Source organism: Oryctolagus cuniculus, chromosome 1 (genome assembly GCF_051225735.1).
Source record: "Oryctolagus cuniculus isolate XC-2025 breed Fujian yellow rabbit chromosome 1, ASM5122573v1, whole genome shotgun sequence".
Classification (NCBI taxonomy): domain Eukaryota; kingdom Metazoa; phylum Chordata; class Mammalia; order Lagomorpha; family Leporidae; genus Oryctolagus; species Oryctolagus cuniculus.
The window spans coordinates 164,527,829-164,548,978 of NC_142867.1; the positions used below are offsets into that span (position 1 = coordinate 164,527,829).

A 21,150-nucleotide genomic window follows, 5' to 3' on the forward strand; every position below is an offset into this window, starting at 1 on the left:
CTTTCCCTCTGCTTGAACTTGGAGCACACACAATGCGTGCCAGCTCCGGTCTCTTTAATCACCACTTGCCTTCCTCTCTTCTAGTTTGCAGACGGCCCGAGTAGTGGCAGTGCCAGAATACTATGACTCGCTAGAAGTCAGATAAGGTAAACTCAGAGGACTTATGCATCTGACTAAGCCATTGTAGGTCTAACAAAATGTCATTTGGTATCTCTGAGACTAACATTTTAATTGTTTCAAAGCTAAGTACCACCTTCCCAAGCAAGTAAAAAAAACCGCAGGACACAAGGAACGACCTAAGAGCTACAAGATGCACAGTGAAAGAGCAGGGGAGGGGGTGGGGTGTCCATTATTTTGTCTCCCTTTGTGCAGCTGCAGCCGTGGTCACTTCTGTGGAACCAGGACCCTGGGTTCTAGCCTCAGTTCGGCCACTAACAACGTAGACCAGGGGAATCTCAGAACTCCTTTGTACTTCAAGCTATCCCTTGGTAAGCGGGGATAACCACACTTTGCTAACCACACAAAGTAAAACCTCTGGAAGTTTCTTAGAGTCGAAGTGACTGTGTGAGCATGAAATTCTGTTTAAAAGCGTGTTATTGCTGCCCAGATTTCATCCCGGGTGAAATCCTGTCTCGGAGCATGCAGCACTGAGTGCCGCCTTATTAAAACAGGGTCAGTGTAGAAGATGATCCTTCTCCTTCTCCCCATTGCTAGAAGAGGCTGTGTTTAAGTCCTGGGTCGCAGAAGCATTTTTCATTTGGAACTCCAAATAACCAAGGCTTTGTCAATCAACGAAAATGAAACACAACTTTTGAAATCAGAACAGACCAAGAACTTAGGTTCCAAGAGTATTTCTAAAGGACCAAAAACAAGTCACAGATGCATTGGTTCTGCCTCTGGTGTTTTCTGTAGTGCAATAAAGCCAGGCGCTCAGCCCGTAGGTCACTACGCCACCCAGGCTTGCGGGCACCAGGACAAGGTCAGGGTCAACACCCAAGACTGCTCTGTCTCCTCTAGGGAAGTGGCTTCTTCTCTTGCATCCTTTGCGATCAGATGGGGAGCAGTGAGGGAGACTCAGAGAGAGAAAAGATGAGCGTGTGGGAGGAGAGGCAGAAGGAGTACAAGAGAAGAGAAATGGGGCACGTGTTGAAAACAACCTATAGGCTGATTTTCTTTTTTTTTCTTCTTCTTCTTTTTTTCAAATGCTTCAGATGACAATAACATGAAACTATAACCCATGATTGTTATCAGTGAAAATAATTAGATCAAAACAGAGCAAATCTTTCTATATTTTTTGTCTATACAGATTTTATAAGGTGGTTAAGGATAAAAGACTCCCTTATAAAAAGATTATTAAGATATGAGTATTAAAAAAATCTGATTTTCACTAGAACTCTCTATCTTGGGGAAGAAACTGAATACAATGTCCAAAACCCAAAACCACTTCCAGGTGGCACTGTTTTCGTGGGCCTTCCTCAAACAACTTCGTGTGCTCTGACTGCCAGACCAAAGCCCCTTCCTGTGCTTTGCCTTTCTCAGCCTGGATGTTGATGTTGCCATGGTTTCTTCACTCCTCTCTCCCCTATCCAGGCAGAAGGGGTGTGTACCTGTGCACATGCACAAGAAAGGAAGGGAAATTAATAAAGCGACAAGAGGATTGGAGCGCAGCCACGCAGGGAGGCTGAGGAGCTAAATTTATATAACCTAGAAAACGAGAAGGCTCTGGAGGAACCTGACAAAGCTGCACTTCGCAGAAGCAATGCAAATGGAGGGAAGGAGCCACTCATGGTCTCAGAGGAGGGCAGGAGAGAAGGACTGGCCCCCGGCCCAGGCTGGGGGTGGGAATCCCGACGGATGGTAAGGGTGGAGGCCAGAGGGAGCCCCTGGGGTGGGGACCACGACTCCACCCTTCCAGCTCATGTCTGGCGGACGTGAGGGATGCAGCCATGTCACCGTCAGCTCAGCAGTGGCACGTGGCGCTTTCCCACCCACAGCTCGCTGCAGGTCTGACAGAGCCTCCTGTCTGCTACAGACAGCAGGGTCAGGGAAAGAGGGATTTCTTTTATCTCTTATGTGGACAAACTTCCTCTGAAAGTGACTTGAAAGAACCTTATTCCCCCCCCTTAAACACAGACATAATTTCAACCCTAACACTCTAGTGACTTGAGTTCATTTTTTTATTCCATCTTGCTCTGGTTAAATTTTGATCAATTGGAGCTATTTTAATGCTTGTGAAGTGTTTTTTTTTTTTTTTTTTTTTTTTGTCTAGCCAAAAAAAAATGAGGACAATCCCCTTTACTCTGAGCATAACTGCATAGATGTTTGATGGCTGATGAAAGGGGCTCAAGGCTGCTGGTTCCTGCAGTCCACTGAATAGGGGATTAGAAGGCAGGGCATATAGGTTCCACTTCTCACTCTGCCACAGCACAGTCATGCATCACTTAGGGAGGGGGTATGAGCTGAGAACTATGATGTTAGGCAATTCTGTCACTGGGCAGACACCATCCAGCGCATTTGACAAGCCTGGATGGTGCAGGACATTCACTCTCGACATGCTCCCTTGAGTGCAGTCAAGAGATGCAATAACCGCAAGATATAGGATGCTGTTGCAGGTGTAGCAGAGCACACTGTTTCACCGGAGCCTTTTCTGTTTTTAAAGGTGGAAATACACCTTAAAATAATGATTAGAGGCCAGCTTTGGGGCACAGTGAATTAAACTGGTGCATGCCATGCCGGCATTCCGTGCGAGCACTGGTTGGAGTCACAGCCTCCCTGTTAATGTGCCTGGGAAAGCAGCAGAGGACGTCCCAAGACACATGGGCCGTGCCACCCTCATGGGAGACTCATGGATGAAGTGGGCTCCTGGCTTCAGCCTGGCTGAGTCCTGGCCATTGCGGCCATTTGGGGAGTGAACCAGTAGATGGAAGAACTTTAAGTCTTTCTCTAACTCTGCCACTCGATCTTTCAAATAACTAAAATGTTATAATTTTTCACAAAAAAATAATTAAAAGCACGACAAATATGTCAACAAGCAACAATCCTTTATCGTGATTAAGTAATGTACTTAATTGTATGTGCTAAACTTTTATACAACTAACAACACGGTACTCTAGTGTTTGTGCCATAATCACCACCACCAAGTGAGGAGTGTGTTGTGCTGTGACACGGTGATGACTACAACATTACTAGGCAATAGGAGATTTTCAGCTCCACTGCAATCTTATGGGACCACTGTCATATCCAGTCACACATCCCTCTGAGAAATGTACCATTAGGTGACTTCAGCATTGTGAGGGGAAGAGCGCAGAGTGCATTCACACAAACTAAAATGGCCAAGACATCAGTAGGTGATATAATCTTATGAAATCACCATCATTTATGCCATCTTTCATTCGCCAAAATGTAATGAGAAGCATGACTATATGAGCTATTGTTTACTACATACCAAACGATCACAAACTTAGCAGTCGAAAAACCACATATTTCTAACATTCCACAGTTCTCACTGGTGGTTGTACTGAGCAACTCAATTCCTTGCTACCTGTTAGCTAGAGCCCACCCTCCGTTTCTTACTATGAGGGCCTCTCCAACATGGGAGCCTGACTCATGAAAAGGTACAAGCACAAAGGGCAGCAGATTGAATGAAAGAATGCCAGCAAGACGGAAGTCACGATCTTTTCTCATCTCTTCTTGGATGCGCCTTTCTGTCATGTTTGCTGCATTTGATATGCTGGAAGCAAGTCATTAGAGCCAGTTCCCATCCAAGGGGCAAGAAATACACAGGAAGCAGCTATTAGGAAGTAGGGACCATTGAAAATCATTCCAGAATGCTACCTACTTCAACATTAACCACATAAACCACCTTGGACCTTATTCTCTCATGCATTTAATATAATAATAAAAAGAAAAACTTGGGATTGAACTAGAGGAAGGTGGCAAGTTCAACTGCTTGCCAGAGCCTGGGAGGCTGTGATGTTTTGTAAAATGGGTCACACGTGAGACAATAAGCAGGGCTAAGGGGACTCCAACAGCTATGCCTATCTCATTCCAGAACCCATCTATAGGTCACCAATCAGACATCATTCTTTTTTTTTTTATTTTATTATTTTTTTTTTATTTTTTGACAGGCAGAGTGGACAGTGAGAGAGAGAGACAGAGAGAAAGGTCTTCCTTTGCCGTTGGTTCACCCTCCAATGGCCGCCGCGGCCAGCGCGCTGCGGCTGGCGCACCGCGCTGATCCGATGGCAGGAGCCAGAAGCCAGGTGCTTTTCCTGGTCTCCCATGGGGTGCAGGGCCCAAGCACCTGGGCCATCCTCCACTGCACTCCCTGGCCACAGCAGAGAGCTGGCCTGGAAGAGGGGCAACCAGGACAGAATCCGGCGCCCCAACCAGGACTAGAACCCGGTGTGCCGGCGCCGCTAGGCGGAGAATTAGCCTAGTGAGCCGCGGCGCCGGCCCAATCAGACATCATTCTGGCTACCATGTTCTTCTAGATGGATGGAAATAGGATGGACTCTAATATTTTTGTTTTCTTTCATTCTCCTATCAGCTGTGTGACCTTCCATCTGACCCAAGCACAACGCACAGGCCATTCTGCAGTTCATGACCCTGAATCCTTGCAAGGGATTAAACGTCAATATGGCCACAAGAGGGGTGTTTCCTTAACTCAGAGTAGGTTCTTGCTAAGACAAATGAACATGGGCTACCAAAGGGAAGGCAAGCTGGCTACCTAATTTTCCTGGTCTGCATCTCATCTTACAGACGCCTCCCATCAAACGAGTGCTCACTAAAAGAAGGTTGAATTGAAGCAACACATTTACCAGGTTGATCATTATTAATTGGAAAATGCAAAATCCAAAGTGCTCCCAAATCTGAAACTTCTGTAGTGCTGACATGGGGCCGCATATGGAAAATACACTTTTGGATGATTTCAGATTTCAGACTAGGGCTATTCAACTGGTGAAGGTGAAGTCCGTGCACAACTTCTAAAATGTGACAAACTCCTCCATCTGAAACTCTGTTGGTCCTAAGCATTTTGGCTAAGCAGTACTCACCCCATAATGAAAATTATTGATCTATTATCATTTATTACATGCATACTTACTGAGCTCCTGTTGTTCCTGGGGAGGCATTAGCTCCGGGGATACTAAGGAGAATAAGACATAGTTCCTTGGGCTCTCCCAGGGTTTGCAGGAGACACTGACAACACAAGTGCCAAAGAGAAGGGTGTGAAGGTTCCAAGACCACTGAGAAGGAAACATCTACATCTACATGGAGCAGTTAGAGACGACTTCCCAGAGGATACAGGGGCGGCCACCCACTTCCAGAGGAGTTGTCCACAATCCTGCTTTCCCTTTGGTTGGTAAAATGTTTTACAATGCAATTTGTCTCATGAACCTGCCCAGCATTATGAGATCCCCAGATGGACATGCGTTATCACTGTGCCTGACAGAGAGGTAGCCAGGTGGGATCTGACACATGAAGCAGGTGCCCCCCAAAGACCTCTGCAATGCCTAATAAGATCCCAAGGGAAGGGAATGGTTCTGATTCAGGTAGCACTTGGATTTCTCAGCTCTGCTGGACTCCTGAGAGGAGCTGGTGTGAAATTATTTTACTCATGGCATTTATACATTGCTGATTTGGGACTAACCATCTACAGTATGATCATTGCCACTGCTGGGAATAAGAACAATGAGGGTAGCACTGTACTGCATCTCTGGATAGTGTTATTAAAATGTCTTATTTGATAGCAGCACTCAGCTCTGAGTTTAGAAAGGAGAAGTGTCATATTCTTTCCTCAAATCTTACCTGGCCTGAGGTCCAAGCTCTTATAGGCATAACCTAAATTTTATTGAAGCACCAGGGCCAGAATATAGACAGGGTATTTACATGGATTGCATAATTACCTAATATTAGATCTAAGAAACTCACACTGTTTTGTCTTGTAATATGCTATTGTTTGACCTAAATTGTCCCTAACTTAGCTATTTATTTGCTAAGCTGCGGCTTTGTCATTAGATACCTGGCTATTTCCCCCAAAGTCATTCGTATCTTGAAAATTATACAGGAAACAGCTTCAACTGTCCCCCTTACTTTGTGTCTATCGGTGAATCCCAAGTGCTTGCTTTGCTGTGATCAGAAAGAAGGAAGAGAGTTCTGTGTGTCTATTCATCTGAGAACTGTATAATCAGCCACACTCTGCAGCCCTGAGAAGCAGTTCAAACAGCATCTATTTAGCATGAAGACCAATTAAATAATTATCAAAAGCATCAGGAAGACAGCGAGGGTAAGACTCAGAGGAGCACACAGAGGCTGGTAGAAAAGTGCCCTTGCTGCTTTGAACGTTTCCCTCACTCACCATTTATTAAGCCATGTGCTGCCATGGACCTCTGCATATCAAATAGGGCACTGGGCGGCTCCTTTTGAATGTCTGGACCTCCCTGAGCACAAAGGAGCTCCCTAGTGTTTGGCAAGCTTAGGAGGAGAGGCAATTTTTTTTTCCAGTTGAGCTGCCAGGCCATTCGGGCTTGCAAAAATGAGCCCTTGGTTCGGGACTGAGTGAAGCCTGCATTCTGGCCACCTGTGCTGTGCAGCGTGCACCTTTGAACCCTGCTTAGCACTCCCACTTGGCCAGCCTGATGGAGCTGCAATCTGCACAATGATCAAATAGAGTGGCAAATTCAGAGGCTGGTTTTCCACGGATGAGTTCCTTCTTCTCTGACCCCTTTTCATTCTATCTATTTCTACTTTGCTCAAAAAGGCAGCTCCAGGGCATTCTGAATGAGCTCTTTCTGAAAAGGAACCAGCACCGACACCGCATCCTCCTCCTCCTCCTCCTCCTCCTCCTCCTCCTCCTGTGCACCTGGCTGGGAGCTTCAGCAGGGCTGCCCTTGAGGGCTGGCTATTATCTTGCTGCCACCCCTGTCCCAAGGCAGAAGCAAGACCCTGTGCAGCCATCCTGCAGCAAACAAGACCCACACATTCACCCATGCAGGAGAAACAAACACTCAGCAAATGGCCTATTCAGGGTGGGTTTGGAACTCATCATTTGTCTCAGAAAAGGGGGGATCTCTGAGGTGGCCCAGCACAAAAGGATGCCAATGACAAAGGGTCAACAGCAGATGCTGAAGAATGGAGTGGGAACAAATAGCATTCATGGGCTTCGTGTTTTGTGTGTCTCCCTCCAATGGTGCCTCATTATTCCCATGTCATTTTCAATTTCAACCATTTCTATTTCCACGTCCAAGGGAGCTGCCTGCCTGAGGGGCGTCTGCACTGATTTATGCTTGAGGTTTTTTGCCCTTGGACCGAAATGGGCCCCTTTAGGGTTTTTGCTGGATGGTGACATGTGTTTGCACAGCTCTGTAACTGCTGCCCTCTCCTGCCCTGTGTCACAGCAATGGCTATAATTTCATGCAGAGTGGAAGTGATTACGTTGATGTGAAGTTTGTGGAACAATTTAATATCTGGAATGAATGAAATGTGGGTGTGCCGGAGTTGCCACTGACCTTGAACTTGAAGACAGAATATGGCATGTATAATTTTTATTGAAGCCAGAACAGTCTCTGGTGTTAGAAACCCAGAGAGGAATGTGTATACGAATACACACCCACTTCTCTCACAATGATTACCAGTAGGGAGCTATCATCTCATCTGTAACATGAGTCAGAGTGAGACTCAGGCAAGTTGGAATGAAAAAGTCCATGGAACAGTGCTGAAGTCAAGTCAAACCCAATCAATATAGGCAGAAATTTCCTTCTTTCTTATTTCATGGTAATAATATAAAAATAATATTTATTTATGTGCCAAGGACCATTTTCAGAGCTTTCTAAGAATTAGCCTACTTGAGCTTCCTACACCGAATCTTAGCCCAAAGGCCGAGAAGTGATACTTGCTCTTCCTAATTACTATGAGGAACAGGGATCCACTTATCCTATTTCTCACATGAAGAAACTGAGCAGACACAAGGAGCTAAACAAAGTATCCAAGGACAGGAGATAAGTAGGGGGACCTGGGACAGAACCTGGGGAAAAGTTCCTTCAAATGCAGCTCACAGCCAGATTTCAACAGCTGGCACTTGGAAGCATTGCACATTAACAGGAAACTTAACTTAGCAAGAGCCAGTACACACAGCGATGCAGTTCATTTTTCCCTCTGATGATAAACGTCTGGTTGGAGCAAGTCCAGAGCTGGCACAGCAACTCCGGCCCAGGGGATCGGGTTCCTTCTGACCTTTCTGTGGCCCCATTTGGGCTGGGTGCCTAATTCCAGACCTCCAGGTGCTTCATGGGCAGAAGTGCTCTGAGAGTCAGTCAACACACCCAGCTCCAGGAAGCAGAAGGGCAAAAATGCACCCAGGCAGCTGCCTGCTGTCCTTTAAGCAGAGTTTCCAGAGGCTTCTTCCAACCCCTTCTTCTTTTTCATTTTTTAGATCTGGATTTATTTCATCTTATTTTTATTTCAAAGGCAGAGAGACAGAATGAGAAAGAACTCCCACTTGTTAGTCCATTCCCACCACATCCTGGACGTGGTCAAGCCAAAACTAGGAGCCAGGAGCTTAACCCAGGTCTCTCATGTGGGTGTCAGGGACTCCACTGCTCGAGCCATCATCTCCTGCCTCCCAGGGAATGCTTCTGCAGGAAGCTGAAGTCAGGAGTGGAGCTGAGACTCGAACCCAGTTGTTCTAATACAGAGCAGGGAGGGAGGGAGGAAGGGAGAGAGGGAGATGGAAAGAAACAAAAATATGTTCACAAGAACCTGTGGCTAGAACCCAGTGGATGGACAAATTTGGACCCTGGATTTACATTGCCACTTTGACCCATGGAACTTTGTTATAAACTTGTTTTAACATGATTAGTGACTGAGAGAGTTCCCTCAAGCTGGAGCAACAGAGATCCTCTCTCTTAAAAAAAAAAAAAAAAAAAAGCTTGTTTATTCAAGGCCTCAAAAACCTCCATAGAGAAATATTTAAGGGCAATCAGCATTACATATTCAAAAATACCCAAGCACCAAGGAAACAAGTCATCATGACTAAGAATGAGGAGAGACATAAAACAAATAGCCCCAGAAAGACTCACATATTGTAAAACAGCTATGATTGTCATGGTTAAACAAAAGACAACTGATGAATGGATGAAGAAAATGTGGCACATACAGACTATGGAATACTACTCAGCAAGGAGAAACAATGAACTCCTGTCTTTTGCAACAAAATGAGTGCAACTGGAAACCATTATGCTTGATGAAATAAGCCATTCCCCCAACAAACAAATGTTACATTTTTATTTCTAGTAGTTAATATAGAGTATTAAAAATGTATAGGAACAAAACAGACATCTTATGATTTGATTGTTGTTTTTAGCCATTGTTATACTCCTGTGGGACAAGTTTTTACTTGTTGAATATTAAGATTAGTGGTTTATTTAAGCCTGTGATTATAGAGTGGACTGAAATTACAGTTTTGCAAATGCTAAAGAAAAATAAAGGAAGGAAGGAGGGAGGGGGAAAGGAGAGCAATACGGTCATCTTCTTAGAATTTTAACTATTAAATACACAGAATCTGTTCTCTTATCTTAATAAAAAATTTTTTAAAAATGAAAGGCAAACTTAGAAATTTCTACAAAGAAAATGCATCTATAAAAAGTGACCTACAGGGGCCAGCATTGTAGTGTAGCGAGTAAAGCCACAGTCTGCAGCACTGGCATCCAATAAGGATGCCAGTTAGAGTCCCGACTGCTCCACTTCCAATCCAGCTCCCTGCTAATGTGCCTGGAAAAGCAGCAGAAGATGGCCCAAGTATTGGGCCTCTGCACCTGCATGAGAGATCCAGAAGCTCCTGGCTTCAGATTTGCCAAGCTCTGGCCATTACAGCCATTTGGGGAGTGAATTCAGATGGAAGATCTCTCTCTCTCTCTTGCTCTCTCTCTCCCTCCCTCCCTCCCTCTCCCTCTCCCTCTCCTTCTCTTTCTCTCCCCTGTAACTCTGCCTTTCCAATAAATAAATAAATCTTTTAAAAATTTTAATCTAAATAAAATGACTTACATATTAGCAGAAAATAAAATCACTGAGACCTTCTTTGAATAAAAGATGAAAATAAACTATTAACAAACAGGTTTAAGAGATGATTAGAAAAAGCTAAAGAGAAAAATCAGAGAATTGGAAAACAGTTGTGAAGAAATGATTCAGAATGCAGGACAAACAAAAAGGAAAAGAGTAGGAAATATGGAAGAGACTCTTAAGGATAAAGAGAAAGTTTACCATAAGTTTTATCAGAGTTTTAGAAAGAAAGGGAAGAGATTATGGGTCGGAGGCAATATTTAGACCTAATTGTGGAGAATTTCTTCCAATGATGAAAGACACAAATCCAAAATCTCAGAAGGCCAACAAATCTAGAATGATAGCAAAAGAGACCCATACCTAAATGAAGAAGCTGCAGAAGACCAAAGCCAAAGAGAAGCTGTTCAAACAGCCAGAGGGGAAAAGGACAAATCCTCTTGTAGGAGCAACTGTTGGGCTGACGGTGCCCTCCTCAGGGTCAACCAGGGAAGCCCCCGGCCCACCAATGCCCTCCACAATGAACAGGGGGACAATACCTCCAACCTCAACTCTGAACACACAGAGAAATCTTTGCAGGATGAATGAGCATCATGATGGCGTTTTTAGACTAATAAAACTGGGGTAATTCACCTAAGACTCTAAAGGGAATTTTCAAATATAGACTTCTGAAAGCAAGGTAACAGTTCCAGATAGGAATTCTGAAATTTGGGAAGGAATACAAAAGCAACACAGAGCAACGAAGGGGTTAAAACTTGTGGTTAAACTTCAAAGAACAGAGATTGAGAAAAAATAAGATATTCTCTTATGAATTTTAAGACAAAGTAAAAAGTGAAATTCAGACAATATTAGCGTATAAGTCAAAATGAAGATAAACTGAATCCAAAAACTCTAAATTCTGTATAGATTTTGGGAGCAGAATAATTGTACTGAGCAGCCTCAAAATATAACAAGCTACTTCCTCATGTGGTATTTTCAGTAACCACAAAAAGTGGAGAAAGACACTATATAACTTCTAGCAAATAGAAAATTTGGGGGGGATGATGAGAAATTAGCCAAAAGAAGAGTCTGAGACTAAAAATCAAGCCATCTTGGTCAGGTATTGTCAAGCAGAGGGCTACGCAGCCACTTGAGATGCCTGCATCCCCTACGGGAGGACCGACTGAGCCCCAGGTACTCAGCATCTCATCCGGCTCCCTGCTAAACGCACCTGGGAAGCAGCAGACTATAGCTCAAGTACTTGAGCTCCTGCCACCCAGATGAGACCCAGATGGAATTCCTGGCTCCTAGCTGTTGCAGTCATTTAGGGAGTAAACCAGCGGACAGATGGGTAATCTTTCTCGCTCTTCTCTTCCCTCTGTCTCTCTGCCTGTCAGATATATAAACGAATCCATCTTTACAAAGGACCATGCTATGGCGCTGTGGGTTAAGCTGTTGCTTGTGACACCAGCATCCCATATCAGAGTGCTGGCTCAAGTCCCAGCTTCTCTGCTTCTGATCCAGCTCCCCGCTAATGCACCTGGGAAAGCAGCAGCAGGTGGCACAAGGGCTTGAGTTCTTGACACCCAGGTAGGAGACCCGGATGGAGGTCCAGGCTGCTGACTTCAGCATGTCCCAGACCTGGCTATTGTGTTCATTTGAGCAGTGAACCAATAGATGCAATCTTTCCTTTCTCTCTTTCTCTCACTCACTCAATCTTTCAAATTAATTAATAAGTAAATCTTTTAAAGAAAAGCAATGAGCCATAGAATGAGCAAAATAAAAAATAAAAAAAACAAGATAGATTTAAAACAAAAATATGAATTATCAACAAACTGGCAAAGGCCTTCAATTAATGAGGAATACAGTAGACTGGACAGAAAATGCAAAATACAACCAAGTGGTCTATCTCACTTGAGGTCATTTATCAGATACACCCTTCACATTATAGATACACCTCTAACATATCAGAACCAAGAAGGCAAAAATTACAGATCTGTAAATATTAACTGAACTGTAAGTTAATTTAGTACTTCTATACTAAAGTTTAATAAAGTTATCTTTCTTGAGGGTCCTTCATAAAGAAATGGTTCAAGGGATCATAAAACCTGTTTTCTACTGTTTTAAATGCATGTGCATGTAGTTTAGCTTCAAGTGACATATAGCAAACATTGACAGAGCTACAAGAGGAAGTATCTAATTAACAATGACAGTGGGATTTTTTTTTTAATACATTTCTCTTAGAACCTGATGGAAGCAGTCAGTGACGTTATAGAAGATTTAAACAAAATGATTGGCAAAGGAGACTTTCAACAATATATAGAATATTCAAAAAGATCTTTTAAAAAGTTTAAAAGCTATGAGAAATTCTAAGTAATAAATGTAAAATATGCTTTCTTTTCAAATATATATGGGCATTTTTACAAAAATTGACCCTATCTTTGACAAAGAAGTCTTTATTTTAATCTAGGAATTAAGAAATCCCCTTTTCCTGGGGCTAGTGTTCTGTCATATTAGGTAAAGCTACTTCCTGCAATGCCAGCATCCCATTTGGTTGCCAATTCATATCCCAGCTGCTCTACTTCTAATCCAGCTCCCTGCTAATGGCCTGGGACAAGCAGTGGAAGATAGCCCAAGTGCTTGGGCCCCTGCACCCATGTGGGAAACCCAGATGAAGCTCCTGGCTCCTGGTTTAGCCCTGGCCATTGTGGCCATTTGGGGAGTAAACCAGCAGATGGAAGATCTCTCTCTGTCTCTCTCTCTTTCTCTATGTAACTCTGACTTTCAAAGCAATGAAATAAATAAGTTTTGAAAAAATGAAATCTCTCCTTCCAAAATTATATATATTTATACGTACATATATACATACGTGTGTGTGTGTCTCACAGGTAAACTATAAACAAAAAATAAGAATATACTTTTAACTGAATAATGAAAATGATCTGATTTCCTATCTTTAAGGGGACAAACAATGGAAATTTATAATGATAAATGCTTGTATTAGGAAAAAAAAGGCTGACACTTAATGAATGAAACACCTATCTGAAGAAATCAGAATAGCAGCCAAATAAACCTAAGGTGAAAAGAAAGAAAGAAAGATAGTATCAGAGGGGCTGGCGCTGTGACGTAGCGGGTAAAGCCACTGCCTGCAGTGCTGGCATCCCATATGGGTGCCGGTTTGAGTCCCAGCTGCTCCACTTCCAATCCAACTCTCTGCTATGGCCTGAGAAAGCAGCAGACGGCACAAATCCTTGGGCCCCTGCACCCACATGAACGGGAGACCCAGAAGAAGCTCCTGGCTCCTGGCTTCAGATTGGCGCAGCTCTGGCTGTTGGGGCCATCAGGGGAGTGACCCAGCAGTTGGAAGAACTCTCTCTGTCTCTTGCCTCTGCCTCTCTGTAACTCTTCTTTTCAAATAAATAACTAAATCTTTAAAAAAGATAATATCATAAAGCAATTTAACAGAACATATACACAAAATAAAGAGAATCCGCAAAGCAAAAGTTGTTTTTTGAAAAGATAAATGAGTTTGAGAAACTACAGATAAGATTAATAAAAAAGGACACAAAAATACCATAAACTATAATATGGGTATTCTATAGATGTTACAAACATTAAGAAATGCAGGTGGATACCATAAACATCCTCATGTGAAGAAATTAGAAAAATTTGATAAAACTACCAGACCTTTTAAGATTATAATTTATCATGAATAAATAGAAACAGATGAACTGAGCTGTCCTACAAAAATGAATGAAGTGGAACCAGACGTTATCAGTCTTTCAGAGAAAACCACAAATAGTAGAAATTATTTTACACAAATTCCTTCACCCAAGAAGGAATGCGATCTCCATCAGCAGGGGTCCCTTAGGCTGCAGCCTTCCTTGGAATTCCGCTGTGTAGACAGTACGTGGCCTACCAGTGAAGAGCGCGAGTATTTGTGCTCACATTCCTGCTGGCCAACATCACTGGTTGGAAATGTTGTTTACGTAGAGGATGGAGAAATGGTATAAAGGTTACATGTCTTTGCCACATGCTACCCGGCTACCCACGTTTTATGAGCTAACAGCACCCTCTTACTACACCTCCACAAAGATAGCAGTAAGGACAGAAACTATAGGCTAATCTCTATCATCAATAGGTGCAATGAGGCTGCTGCTGTGGCACAGCAGGCTAAGCCACGGCCTGCAGTGCTGGCATCCCGTGTGGGTGCCGGTTCCAGGTACAGCTATTCCACTTCTGATCTAGCTCCCTGCTAATGCGAATGGGAAAGCAGTGGAAGATGGTCCACATGGGGGCTCCTGCTCCCATGTGCAAGACCCAGAAGAAGTTCCTGGCTCCTGGCTTCAGTCTGGCCCAGTTCTGGTTGTTGCGGCCATTTGGGGAATGAACCAGCAGATGGAAGATCTCTCTGTCTCCCCTTTTCTCTCTCTATAACTGCTTTTAAATAAATAGATAAATCTTTAAAAATATATACAGGTGCAAAGATTCTAAACAAAATATTAGCAAACAGAATCCAGCACAGGTTAAATACATCTTTAGCAAAATGGCTGGTACCAAAAGTGTTTCAGACTTGAGGGTTTTTTCTTTCAGATCTTGGAGAATTTGCATAGATTTTACTTTTTGAGCATCCATAATCCCAGAGGTCTGAAGCTCCTAAATCTGAAACTTTTGGAGTGTCATGTGAACATTTAAAAAATTTCAGATTTCAGTGGCCAGCATTGGGGTTTAATGGATTAAGCCACTGTGCCTGCAATGCTGGCAACACATATGGGGCACAGGTTTGAATCCTGGCTGTCCTGCTTCTCATCCAGCTTCCTGTAAATTCACATGGAAAGGCAATGTACGATGGTCTTGGGTCTCTGCCAACCATGTGGGAAACCAGGATGAGCTCTGGGCTCCTTGCGTAGGCATCACCCAGATGAAGCTGTTGTGGCCACTTCAGGAATGAACCAGCAGACAGAAGCGTGTGCCCTCTCCCTCTCTCTCTCCCTTTCTCTATCTCTCCCTTTCTCTGTCTCTGTATCTCTCTGACACATCCTCTTTTTTTTTTTTTTTTTTACTTTCAGAATTTTTATTTCAAAACAACACAGTAACATTAATAATAGAAAAATTCACATGGAAATATGCACAACCTGGTCACTGAGATGTGGGAAAAACATTCCACCTTGCATTACTGCCAACCACCTGTCTGAAGAGCCAGAGGCAGAGGTGCAGGTGGAGGAAAGCCACCCTTTCCCGCAGAGCCCCATCTCGCAGTCAAGGCAGATTCCATCCAAAGGTTCAATGACCACAGGGAATGATGAGAACTAAAACAATGTGATCCACAAGGGTTTTGCTAGGGGTCTGAGATATGTAAGCTCCAAGAAGGGAAAGGGAGATTAAACAACCATTGAAAAGGGAAGAGAGGGTGTCAACAGGTTCCAATCTCTTTTTTTCAAGTCCTGGGAAACTAGGTGATGACTGTGGGCGTGCACAGGACCTGCAGCAGGAGCGAGTCCCTTGGCTCTCACCCTCTCGGCTGTTCTTTGTTTTTTATCCCTTTCAATGGATGCCTCCCTCTCTCCCTATTATCAGGGTCCCAGAAGGCCAAACGTCCTGATCTCCACTCCTGTTGTCTGAATCTGGAGTGAGGCAGAGCTGTCCACCCTCAACCTCAAGATTTAGAAAGTTCTCCATCCCCTTCTCTGTTAGACCCTCGGAGTGAGGATGCTAACACGTCGAGAGGCACACCCCAAAGACTCAGACTCCAGACAAGCTGATGCAAAAGCAAGAGGATTTATTCGGCGTCTGCGCAGACCAGCCTCCTGAACTCGGGAGTCCAGAGAGCGCCCCCAGCACAGAGCCACATGGTTTATATACCCGCAGCGACCAATCAGAAGCACTATAGTGTCCATGCACACAGCAGTCCAGTCCGCGAGCTGATCATGTGAAAGGCATGCGTCTTCTATCCAATCAGCTATGGGATCACATGGGAGGCATGCACCACGTCGCCATTTTGTTGTTTACTTCTTTAGCAGTCCCTTTCCCTGCCAGCGCCATCTTGTTCACCCTGAGGGGGGACGACGTCTCGCTCCCTTTGTTCCCCTTGTGGGAGAGCAGCGTCCCGCTTCCCACACCGTTATTTGAGTATTAGGAGGCATACAAACTGGGTTAGGTCTTAGCACAGCCAGGCACAAGTGTCACAGCTAGCTAAGCATAGGGTCCCTTATTTTATAGCTGCACCTAATTTTAGCTTTGGGGGAAAAAGTTTAGGCTTATAATTTTTATTTTAATTTTAATTTAATTTAATTTAATTTAATTTAATTTTAATTTAATTTTAATTTTATTTGGGGCAAAAGTGACTTCTTGTTTTTAATAGTGTTAGCTTAAGTCACTCCATCTTGGTTTGATTTTTAAGGTTCTTCATTCTCCAACAGGAAAAGGTAGCCAGATGAGCCAGAATTCTAAAGTTCTGGACGCAGATTCCACCCAGCAGAGGCAGTGTTATTTACATGTCTAAGGATGCACTTGTTAGCATATTCTATCCAAAAGGAGACTATAGAACACAGGAAACGAATCATTAATAAACTACTTCTACCCCGAGCAAAGTGACGGTGCACATACATCATACTCTCAAGTGTGGGCTACATTGCATCTCCACGCATACTATTTCAGGTGTGGCCTACATGAAGACTCAAGTCCCCAAGGTGTGCCTTGATATGGATCAGGCAGACAAGCATGCCGTGACCCTGAACAACACACTTACACTGGGCAAGAATCATTCAGGAAAATTCTTCTCCCAGAGCTGAGGTTACAAAATCTACATTGACTATGAACATTCTCCCCTGAATTTCTTTAAAGGTACAGGTTGAAATGAAATAAAAACCAACACTTAAAATCTCTTAAGGAACAAAATGGAGAAATACTGAATCTCTACCAAGAACTATTTTAGGTTTCTTATTTGGAAGGCTCTCTCCCAGTGGGATGGTGGGATGGCCAAAGACACGGGGGTCTACTACAAGGGGAAGGAGTTATTTGGTCCAGTGAGGGGTGGAGATTTCTAAAAATCACCTTCCCTTCTCCAAACTCCACCCAAAATTAGAACTCATCAACCGCCATTAACTGTAGTGCACGTTTTAGTAACAACACTAAATTTCAAGTAATGGTATATGTAAACTATAATATTAAAGATAAAAGTTCAAAAGGAAATCAGTAGCTTTTTTTTTTCAGACATGCATGTAACCTTTCCAATAAATAAAACTTAGGCATTTCCTTTATACCCCAAGGACAAAAATTGTTAACAGACAAGTTGGAAGCCTCAGACACCACATCCTTACCCAAGAATGAACAATGTTTCTCCCTGAAATTCCTCCCTTCCTGTTGCATCTGGACCTCTCCAGAGTCAAGTCTTCTGTGCTACAACCTCTCTTCAAATGCCTCCCTCTAACTTGAATTTCCTTATGTTTACATTCTTTGGTAAAATTACTTCACACTTAAAAAATAAATATTTATGCAATAAAACCAGCAGATAAAATAAATAAAACTCAAGTTACTTTGCTGCATGGAAGTGAGGAAGGCATTCTCTTCTTGTCCCCGCCTTTGGGCCTCCACACGCTCCTCTCTGTTTTCTGCTAAGTCTGAGGTTGGGGGAACTGCACGGCTACTCTTACTCCCTTATAAGCCCTGGTGAGACAGTATTAAGTATCAGAACCTGAGAGAGGGAGACTGGGAAAAGTTGTCACACACCAAGCAGCCAATTCCTCCTGATATGAAAGTAGGTATCCTTCGTCTCTCCTAAAAGAGGAGACAACGTCTAAGTAATAAATGTTTAAAAAGCCATTGGAGATCCAACTACTGCTAGCGTTGGGTTCACCTGAGTGCCTCTGGGGTGTGTGGGATGAAAAAGGACTCAAAGGGCAGCCTTCAGAAGCAGTCCTGGGTTCATCCTGATGAGGTCTCTCCTCTGCTCAGGGAGAGGTTGCTTTTCTGTGTTGGGAGGGAGGTGGAAGGAGGCACAACTTAGACATGGGTGGTGGTCTCAACAGGCTGGATGCTGTTCATCTCCTCGTGGGATCCTTGCCCAATGTATTGGCCTCCACAGCCTGGTCTTCAAAGGCCCTTGTGATATCCTCAAAAGTCCTTCTCAGGTCTCAGGAACTTTGAAGAAGGTGAAAATAAACAAGGCAACAAGGAAGATGGCAAAGATCATGAAAACATAGGCTCCTAAATACTATGCAGCTGAGGGGAAGAAGAGTCTGACCAAAAAGTTGGAGGTCCAGTTGGAACAAGCAGCCTCTGCCGTGGCAGCTGGGCACAGTCCCTGGCTAAAGAGTTCAGCCCCAATAATCCAGGGAATGGGGCCTGGTCCAATTTCAAAGAAACCACATAGATCAAGATGGCAGCAATACAGACTAAGCTCATTGTATCATATTTATCCTTTAATAACAAAGAAACGGTCATGGGGATGGAACAAAGAGCCATCCCTCCGAGGCCGATCAGATATAGAGTTCTCCTTCCTGCCTTTCCCACCAGAAACACGGAAACGATAGTGAAGGCAGCATTAACAAGCCCTGCAGCACAATGGAGATGATGATGGGCTGCCGGTAGCTGGGTGCCCTCCAGAGCTCCAGCGCCGTGACTTGCTGTTCCTGGACCATCCTAGCACTCTCATCTTTCACCTCCTGGATGTCCTGGGCCACATCCTGGGTGCCCCACAGCCGATGCAAGATCTGCTTGGCCTGATCTTCCTTTCTGCTAATGAGCAAGAATCTAGGACTTCCAGGGCAAAACAGAAGGGCTGCACTTTGCAGAATGGCTGGAATGTTGGTGAAGCCCCATAGCACTGGCCACAGCGCTTCAGACCCCAAGATGACTTCCAGACCAAAGAGCTGAGCCATCAGAATCCCAACGATGCCCAGCTGGTTGGGAGTGCCAAAGGCCCCTCGTAGAGCAGTGGGTGAGATCTCCCCAGGGTACATGGGCACAAAACCTGTGCAGAGTCTGCAGAAGATGCCAAAAATCAAGCGGCCCGGGATCCGTGTTTCTACTGACTCAGGTATTTTACAGAACCCCATGAGGTAGCCACTGATTTCAGCCAATAGGTTGACAATGAGCACTGAATTGTGCCTGCCAAAGCGGCTGACGAAGATGCCAACAGAAAAAGAGCCAATCCTGCCACGACCAGAGAAGATGGCCACAGACAAGGTCCAAAGGTTCGTGAGCAGCAGCCTCCTGGGAGGTTCTTCCAACTTCTCACCCACCATGCAGTGAAGAAAGCTCCTTATGATCATTTCAGGAGCACTGACGACTCCAGTGTTATAGCCAAACGGGAAAGAGCTGATGGCAGCGACCCGGGCAGCACAGATCAGGTATGGGGCAACCTTCGTAGACCCCGTGGCCTGAACTCAAGGCTTTTGCCAATCTTCTAGGGAAGCTGTGGGTGTGGGATCCCGGAAGCACATCTTCCAGTCCACACAACCTTCAGCCCATCTTTCTTGGGGGCAAGTTTCTTCGCAGCCTGGCAGGGAGCCTCCACAACCCTCTCCCTCACCCTGACAGTATCCCTCTTCCTCTCTCTCTCTGCCTTTTTTTTTTTAAAGATTGATTTATTTATTATTTGAAAGGCAGAGTGACAGAGAGGCAGAAGCAGAGAGAGAAAGAGGTCTTCCATCCACTGGTTCCCTCCCCAAATGACTACAAAGGCCAGAGCTAGGCTGATCAGAAGCCAGGAGTTGCTTTTGGGTCTCCTGCATGGGTGCAGGGGCCCAGGCACTTGGACCATCTTCTGCTGCTTTCCCAGGCCACAGCAGAGAGCTGGATTAGAAGTGGAGCAGTCGGGACTTGAACTGGCACCCATGTGGGATGCCGGCACTGCAGGCAGCAGTTTTACCCACTACGCCACAGTGCCAGCCCCCTCTGCCTTTCAAATAAATTAATAAATAATTTTTCAAGTTCTTCAATTTAGAATACTTTGGATTTAGGTTTTTGAATTTTTATTAGGGATGCCGAATCTGTGAAACATATAAAAAGGAAAACACAGTTAACATCAGACTGGATTTATTCTAAGAATGCAAATTTAGTTTGAAAATTGATTTTGAATACCAATTAATGTATTAGCTAATTAAGATATTAATAGAATTTGATTATAGTCCCTTTTTTTAATCCAATAATAAAATTCAGGATTTTTTTTTTCCTTTCTTAGCAAACAAGTGGAATAGGGAACTTCCTGAGAAGTTTTATGCAGAACCTGTAAAGACACTACTCCACAGGTCTCTTGCTTATGGTGAAATGTTGGCGTGCTTTCCCTTTGCAATCAGAAGCAAGGAAGTAACTGTTACTACTACTTCTGTTATTTCAACATTGTACTAGACAGCCTTGTCAGTGAAGCAAGTAATAGCAAAAGATGTGACAGGTGAAATCAAAACTCTGTTTATAAATGATTTAACTTTTATGTTTAAAATAAAAAATAGCACAAGTCTGGCAAATTTCTAGAAAAATAATTTAACATGAAATAGACTTTAGTCATATAACTCACCCCACAATTTTTTTTAGATGAACCTGTTGGGCATAAATATAACACAGTGTATATAAGACCTAATGAGAGAAAATGATTAGGCTTTATTGAAAAAACTTTAAAAAGATAATAAATGTAGAAATACACTGTGACTGGGGACAAAAGAATCAATAATATAAAATTGTCAAATCTTCCCATATGGATTTATAGATGCAATAGAATTTGTGGAATTTGATAGCACATGCAAGTACAAATGGCCAAAAACATCCAGGCAATACTCTGGAGGAAGAACACATTAGAAACAGTTCCATTGGCTTTCACAACCTACCAACAACTTATTTTAAAATAATTAAGACAGTAAAATACTGGTGTAGAGATATGCAGATATGCTAATGGGAGAGAAGATATAAACCAGAAGGCATGTCCATGTGTGTACAGTGTACTCTCCATTTCTACCAGTTCTCTACCTATGTGTTCAACCAACCATGGACCAGGTCAAAAACATTCCAGAAAATTGCTTCTGTACCAAATACTGGCTTTTATTTTTTACCCATTACTCCCTAAACAATCCAGTACAAAAATATTCACCTGGCATTTACATTGAATTACATATCATAAGTAAC

General features: G+C 43.6%; 1 pseudogene; it reads right to left on the reverse strand.

The window, feature by feature from the left end:
* Positions 1–18,033: 18,033 nt before the first annotated feature.
* Positions 18,034–21,081, reverse strand: LOC100352984 (solute carrier family 2, facilitated glucose transporter member 3 pseudogene; annotated as a pseudogene).
* Positions 21,082–21,150: the final 69 nt, after the last annotated feature.